This window comes from Miscanthus floridulus, chromosome 18 (assembly GCF_019320115.1).
Source record: "Miscanthus floridulus cultivar M001 chromosome 18, ASM1932011v1, whole genome shotgun sequence".
NCBI lineage: Eukaryota > Viridiplantae > Streptophyta > Magnoliopsida > Poales > Poaceae > Miscanthus > Miscanthus floridulus.
Window position 1 is genome coordinate 79529937 of NC_089597.1, and position 7855 is coordinate 79537791.

Here is a 7855-nt window from a genome sequence, read left to right on the forward strand (position 1 = left end):
TAACATGTTTATTTTAAGCACAAGTGATTGGTTCCAAAACATGTAAAACTGAAGCATCATCAACCAATTCATCTTTATCACAAGGAACTTTAAGCAGATTATCATGGGACAGAGATAAATCAAGAGAGGGTTCCACTAACAATTGCTCTATGATAGCATGGTTTATGGAAAATTTAGTACATTAAAACATTTCTCACCTTCTGTGAGTGTAGCACCATGAGCATTACCTGTGTTCTCAGCAAGAGTAATAGGTGCATTGTGAAGTGATGGTTCTGAATTTGCATATGAGGTTGTGAGCTCCTCATTTTCTTCCATGTAATCCTCTCGCTTATGGACATTATCCTGCAGAAGGTTAGTCATAGCAAGAGGAATAACAACAGACTCTTCCTCTAAATGGTGCACCTCAGCATATGAAGTCAAAATAGGAGGTGGATTAACAAAGGTTTCTTGCATAAGGAGTTTCATATCATTCCAAGTTTGAGGTTTATTAGAAGGATCTAAAGACTCCCACCAAGATAAAGCAGAATGTCGCAAAACACTAGCTGCATTTTTTACCTTCCTCCTTGGACACATAAAGCGAGTAGCAAATATGTTATCTATGGCAATTTCCCACTCCATGTACTCATCAGCACCTACAACATCATAAGTCGGTGGACACGAACAACCTATCATTGTTAGAAGACAGCAAAAGACAACACAAAAGTATTATCCCTATCAAATGACTACATGGTTGTCGTGGTGTCACTTTTCACAGCAAGTGGAAGCGTCTTACCAAGCTCTTGCAAAGTTCTTACCAATACAAGCAGTGGGCGGTACAACTGGCGGCTGGTTCGTGATACCTATGAGGCAGTGGTACCGAGATTGCAAGGCACTTTTTCTGTATTGATCTGAAGAGTTTGTGGATCTTGGAAGGCACACAAAGAATAATATGTATATCTGGCACACAAGTCAGTAACAGAAAGTAATGTTGAATTATAATCCAAAGTACTTGTTCTTGTTGCTGGTCAAAAATGTTCCAAGTACTAGGTGTGTAACAAACAAGTATGGTGGATAGCAAGGTGACAGGGGCATAAAAAACAAGTATGGTGGATAGCAACAGCAACACAAACAAGGAACAAGACAGCACACGCTAACACAACTCACTTTGGCCTTCTCTATGTGCTCATCTAGATATTGTTCCTATTTTGCCCCTCTTTTTTCTATTTTTTTGGGCTGTCGTTGTTTTTTTGGGAAATTTTGAATTTTTCTTTTTATTTTTTTATATTTTTCCTTCACTTAGGAGCACAAAAGAAGTAACCACAGAAAATATGAGCTTAAACAAGTGAAAGACGTGGCCTGTGGAAATTTCAGAAGACGTGCTCAAAATCGACAAAAAGCTTATGACCACGAAAAGAGGATCTTATGACTAGTTTTTCACCAAATTAAAATTTTCTGACCCTGACAGAGCGGAAGATGGATGGATCTAAATTTTTTTCTAGTCGATTTTGATATATGAAACGTCGAAATCCGAGTTCATATGCGAAAACTAGACCAGTTTTAAGAATTGACTCCAAATTAGAGGACAAAACGGGAACAATGTGCGCAAAATTGGTCACGACAGCAAGGATTTGATGGAAACGATGGGGGAAAACACACGAACTGGACTCTAATACGACCTAACCAGCAACAAGACCTCGACCAGGACACAAACTCAACACGACAGACTCTGAAACTGAAATATGCAAAGGCTACGGCGCGGAAGGTTCTAGGACAGGAAAAAACAAGTATGGCATTGTACAATAGGATGAATGTGAAACACTCAAAACTAGGGGATAAATGTGAACCTGATGGTATACCTTAGCTCTGATACCACTTAATGGGAACGGGGATCCCGATCTTCCATCAGGTAAAGGTAACTATCATTGTGGCGGAGAATGACACACCGATCACGCTTCAGATCGAAAGATCGAACCCTACTATCTTAGCACCACAACTCCTCTGGTTATCAACCGAGACACATATCCGGTTGACCTCGCCAAGAAGGCTAATTATTGCCTATGCAACGAAGAACACAAGCAAGAACAAGAAAGAAAGCAACCAAGTTGCAGATGAATGATTAATATCACGAACTTGGGGTCTCAAAAACCGATGAACAGTGAAACTGTTCTTGATAGATTAATCTAAGCAAAACCCCCAAAACCTAACGACGGTGGCTGTGTATGATTATAAAGGTCTTAGGGTTGTCGTCTACCCTGGATGTGCCCTCTAATGGGCCCAAACACGATACACGGTCCAACGGACCAAAAGACGGTGTCATAGCACCCTGGCAGATTCTGGACGCTGACTTATTTCGACGATTCCCGTTGATTCTGATGGTCTTTTGACGTGAGACCACTTGGATTGCCCTGACCTCCCACCCCTCCATATCATGTGCCAAACATGGTCATATGCATGGGTGTCATGTCCTCATCATTACCTCCAACTAATAAAATAGAATTATAATCTCCACTCGATAAGATTAATTTCATCAGAAGGTTTATTTCAAATATGTCATAAAGGATTCTGTCATTTTCTCCTTTGTTGAAGTTGAAAATGATCAAGAATTTAAATGAGGTGACGTGCAACAAAAAGTGTTTGAGGAGATAAAAGAGTATATGAAATCTCCAGCTGTGCTGGTTCCTCCTCAGCAAGGTAAGCCTTTTAAGTTGTACGTGTCGGCCAATAGCCAAACGATTAGATTAGCCTTGACGCAAGAGTTTGATAGAAAGGAACAGGTTATTTTCTATTTAAGTAGAAGACTTTTGGATCTAGAAACAAGATATTCTACTATTGAAAAGTTATGCTTATGTTTGTATTTTTCCTATACTAAATTACGACATTATTTATTATCGGCTGAGTGTACGGTTGTGTCTAAAGCTGATGTGATCAAACACATGTTGTCAATGTCGATATTAAATGGGATGATGGGAAAGTGGATTCTTGCATTATCAGAATTTGATTTGAGGTATGAATCGGCTAAAGCAGTCAATGGGCAAGTGATGGTCGATTTTATTACTCAACATCATAAACCAAGCATCGGCTATGTGGAACCTATGCCTTGGATATTATTCTTTGATGGATCATCGTGTAAGCAAGGGGGTGGCATTGGTATTGTTATTATTTTTCCTCAGGGGGTAAGTTTTTAGTTTGCCTTTCAAACCAAACCAATGACCACTAATAATCAAGCAGAGTACGAAGCTATTCTTAAGGGACTTCAGCTTCTTCAAGAAGTAAAGGCCAAGTCAATTGAAATATTTGGAGATTCACAGTTAGTTATTAAGCAGTTGATTGGCATGTATGAATGTAAAGATGATATTCTAAAGAGATACCATGGTGAATGTCGAAAGTTACTTGAGGGATTTCCTCTTACTTCTCTTCAGCATATTCTGAGAGCACAAAATCAAGAGGCCAATAGGTTAGCTCAGAATGCATCAGGCTATTGAGTGTTCCAACAAATCTTAAGTAGTGAGACCTTGGCTAATGATTGGAGAGTTGAAATAGCTGATTACCTCAAGAATCCATCACAGAAGGTTACCAGAAAATTGAGATATAAATCGACTAAGTATGTTTTATTGGATGATCAGTTGTATTATAAAATAGTCGATAGAGTTTTTCTTAAATGTTTAAGTAAAGAAGAAGCAAGAGTATTGATGGGAGAAGTACATGAAGGAATATACGGAGCTCATCAATCGGCTTATAAAATGAAATGGGTTATTCATAGGTCTAGATATTTCTGGTCAATAATATTAGAAGATTATTTTAAACATTACTACAGGTGTTAGGATTGTCAGTGTTTTGGTAATGTTCAGAAATCCCCCGCATCAGCTATGAAAACAATAATTAAGCCATGGTCATTCTGAGGCTGGGGAATTGATTGAATTAGCCAGATTTTCCACCTTCAAGTAGAGGGCACAAGTTTGTATTGGTAGCAACAAATTATTTTACTAAGTGGGTTGAGGCGATTCCTTTGAAAACAGTAACTTCAAAGAATAGGGTTAATTTAGTCAGGGAGCATATTGTCTATCGTTTTGAGATTCCTCAAACCATTACTACTGATCAAGGGATAATGTTCATATCAGAAGAATTCAGAGATTTTGCTGCCAGTATGGGAATTAAATTACTAAATTCTTCTCCTTATTATGCTTAAGCTAATGGCCAGGTAGAGGCATCCAATCAAATTTTGATTAAGTTGATTAAGAAGAAAATTGAAGAGCAACCAAGGAAGTGATACTTGACACTTAATGAAGCATTGTGGGCATATAGGATGGCTTGTTATGGATTGATTAAATCATCACCTTATGAGTTAGTATATGGGCATAATGTAGTTCTTCCTTTGGAGATTCAGACTGGATCAAGATGTGTTACATTGCAAAATGATTTGACAGCCGAAGTCTATAAAACCTTATGATGGATGATTTGAAGGACTTAAGTTATCATCGGTTGCGCGCTCTTGAAAATATTGAGGCCAATAAATTAAGGGTTGCAAGGCATTATAATAAAAAGGTCAAGAACAAACAGTTTTGCGAAGGAGAGTTAGTTTGGAAAGTAAGACTGCCGATTGGGTCTAAAGACAGCAGGTTTGGCAAATGGTCACCTAATTGGGAAGGTCCTTATCAGATTAAACGATGTGCGCCTAGCAATGCTTATATTTTGGAAACACTAGAAGGGGAAGAGGAGTTTGATAGAGCAATCAATGGAAATTCCTAAAGAAGTATTATCCTAGCCTTTGGATTAATACTTGATAGCCGATTTGTTTAGTCATTGGCTCTAATAGCCGGTACTAGGAGGGTATCGCCTTTAGTTCAAAAAGAAAAATTAAACCAAAGGGGTAAAAGCTGATATGATATGTATCGCCTATAGAGCAAAAATACACACAAAGACAATCCTGATTCATATTATGGCATTTTCAGAGATGAATTCATAAGGAAAAGGCAAAATCTTTATTCATTCATCGTTTGCTCCTAATACAAACTAATCGAATACTTTGTTCACGACATCTTGGGCTGGTGTGATATCTACAATGGCCACCGCGGCGTCATCGAAGTCCTCAATTAGCTCCTTGTGCATGTTGAGATCATCGGCCATTAGGAAGCCTGGCTCCATGGCAAGGAGGTTGTGCCCTATCTGGACTTGCGCCGCGGCCAGAGCCACCATTGTGCCATGACGAACGCCATGGAGGGCAATCTCCTAGGCACATGCCGGGATGTCATGCAGACGGTTGATGAGCAGAGGGCCCTAGGCGTTGACGGCCGATGTAGCTGCATTCACCATCAGTTGGAGGTTTTCCAACTATACCATTAGGGCTAGCAATCAAAGTGGCAAGAAGATTGTCAAGAAAGGGTAGTGAAGATAAAATGAGGGTTTTCTTGGAAATAAGCTTACCCACCACCATGGCATTAGACTCGACCAACCTCACCCTAGCGGCGTTGGTTTCCTCCTCTGTGGCGAGGAGGGTGGCCTAGGAGGCCTCGAGACGGATCTCAAGCTGACTGTTTTCCCGAGTTGCCTTGGAATAACGGTCCTTGGCAGCCCTCCACTCCCAAAGGAAACATCGGGCGTCATCGCCGCTATATGAGTCGGAGGAGTCCAATGACGAGTCCATCGTGGGGCGGCAGTGGACTCAGCATTGGAGGGCTTGCCAGCCCTAGGAGGAGGAGGAAGGAGCTTGTTATTCAAGACAAATCTATGGACAAGTTAGAGGATGATTCATTGTCATAAGAAGAGGGCATTTGGTATTACCTCATGCGACAGAGGCGCTGGTTCATTAGCATCTCCTCTGGGATCTCATCTGTTGCACGCTTGTCGTGGTTATCTTCGTCGGCCATGGGTGCTGGTTTAGATTTTGAGAGGAGGAGAAGAGAAAACTGCTATAGGGTTCTTGAAGGTAGAAGGACATGAGAGAATGAGAACAATTGTGGGTGTAGATGTGTTTGAGGCCAAAGCTCTCGACTGGTATTTATAGCCACAAAGGCAAGACGGAGGATATCTTGGGACGTGTGAAAGCAACCCCAATTGATGGAAGGGGAAGCGCCACATCACTAATACCGAGGGAAATGCGGCATTGATGATTGAGAAGGAATTCAAAGGGTTTTGTGATAAAAGCCGTTTTTAGATTCAGTTAAGTTAGAGTAAAGTCAGAAATCGGAAATCGGCTAATTCAAATTGACTCTTCTAACAGAACCAAAAGTACAGTTATCATCAGGTTTATGTGCTATAGATACTGGAATGTAAATTACAAGTTAAGAGCATCATGAATTGCCCATAGTGCTTTCAGTCGAATAGCATCAACTTCTGCAATTTGCTGTTTATCTTCTTCGGCAGATCTGGGAATGCTCTCAAGACTGCTACGAATAGATTTGCCTTCTTTGACCTTGGTCAGCAATTCTTGTTTCTTCTGTTTGATAGCATTGGGGATCTAAGTCAAGTTGGACTCATGACATTCGATGGTGGCTTTCATACTTTCTAGTTCTTTTTCAAGCTCAGCGCGTCTAACTCTTAGCTGATTTAGTTCTAGTTCAATTTTGGAAGAAGAATTCTTCAAATTGTCGATCAGTTGTGCTAATGCTTTGGCTTCCTGTTTGTTAGAATTCTTTTTGGCCATCAAAGCTTCACGGTCAATCAAATTTCTTTGAGCCTTTATCACCTTGGGAGCTTGGACTTCAATATTGGATATAGGTATCAAGGCCTCAGCAAGATTTGGGGTCAAATTATCCTTGATGGCCAAGAAGATTCTTCTCATTGGGTTTGCATCCTGTATCAAATCGGCTATATTCCTCTCGAGCATTGGCAGCATGTCTTTTAGCCAATTTTTTATCTCATCTGATAAAGTCTCTTGAGAAGAAATGGCTGATGAGCTAATCTCACTTTCGTCTATGTATTCTTCAAAGTTGAAGGAGTAGCTTAGAGCTAGAGAATTAAGTGCCTATATGTGAATAAAGGAATCTTATTAGAAATGGCAAATGGGTTGACAATGAGATGAATGGTGAGAGAAACATAGTACCTTTTCTAGAAGAAACTCTAGCTGAGGAGAAGAAATAGTCGATGATGTGCCAACATCTTTTTCAACATTTGGTTGAATTGACTCTGGACTTTTGATGCTAGTGTCCGTAGGCATCAAGAAGTTTTTCGGCTTATATTTGTTATAGAAGGACAAGAATGAGCATATGAATTTCTTACCATCAACTGTTTGCTGAGTTGGAGAATCAATGGTTTGGGTATCAGCATCAATAGGATCATCTTCAATCGTTGGATTGTTGGACTTTTGCTCTTATGCGGATGTTTTCTTAGGTGGTGCCTGATAAAGGAGAATGATCAGAGAAGAGTGAGGATTACATAAGATTAAAAGGCTTGAGGAGATACCTTGGTAGCATCAGGAGGTGAAGTAGAGAGGTTCTCATCTTCTGTTGTTTTGGGTCTGTCAGAAGCATCGGTTATTTCAATTATAATCAACTCTTTAGGGGGATTAGCCGATGAGAGGTTGGTAGACACTGATTCAAATGCCTGGGACAACAATTCGGCACCCAAGATAGATTAAGATGCAATAGTCGATGGCTACAAGAAAGGGATTGAATTAGAAGTTGGATATCATCTTAAGAGGGAAGATAAGTTAAGTTACCAGAGCAATTGATGATTTTGTTCTGTGAAGTCTCTTCCCAGTGGTGGTTTTCTGAGTTACACCTTGGGTTGCCTTGTGTTTTGAAGACTGATATGTGAGTATTCTTGGGGCAGCTAGGGTTTTCATCAACTTTTTCAGAGTGGGTGCAGTTGATCCCATTCTTGAGGCTGGCATGGTGGATAATATTCTATGGGATGCCCTTTCCTATCCACGCTTGGCGAA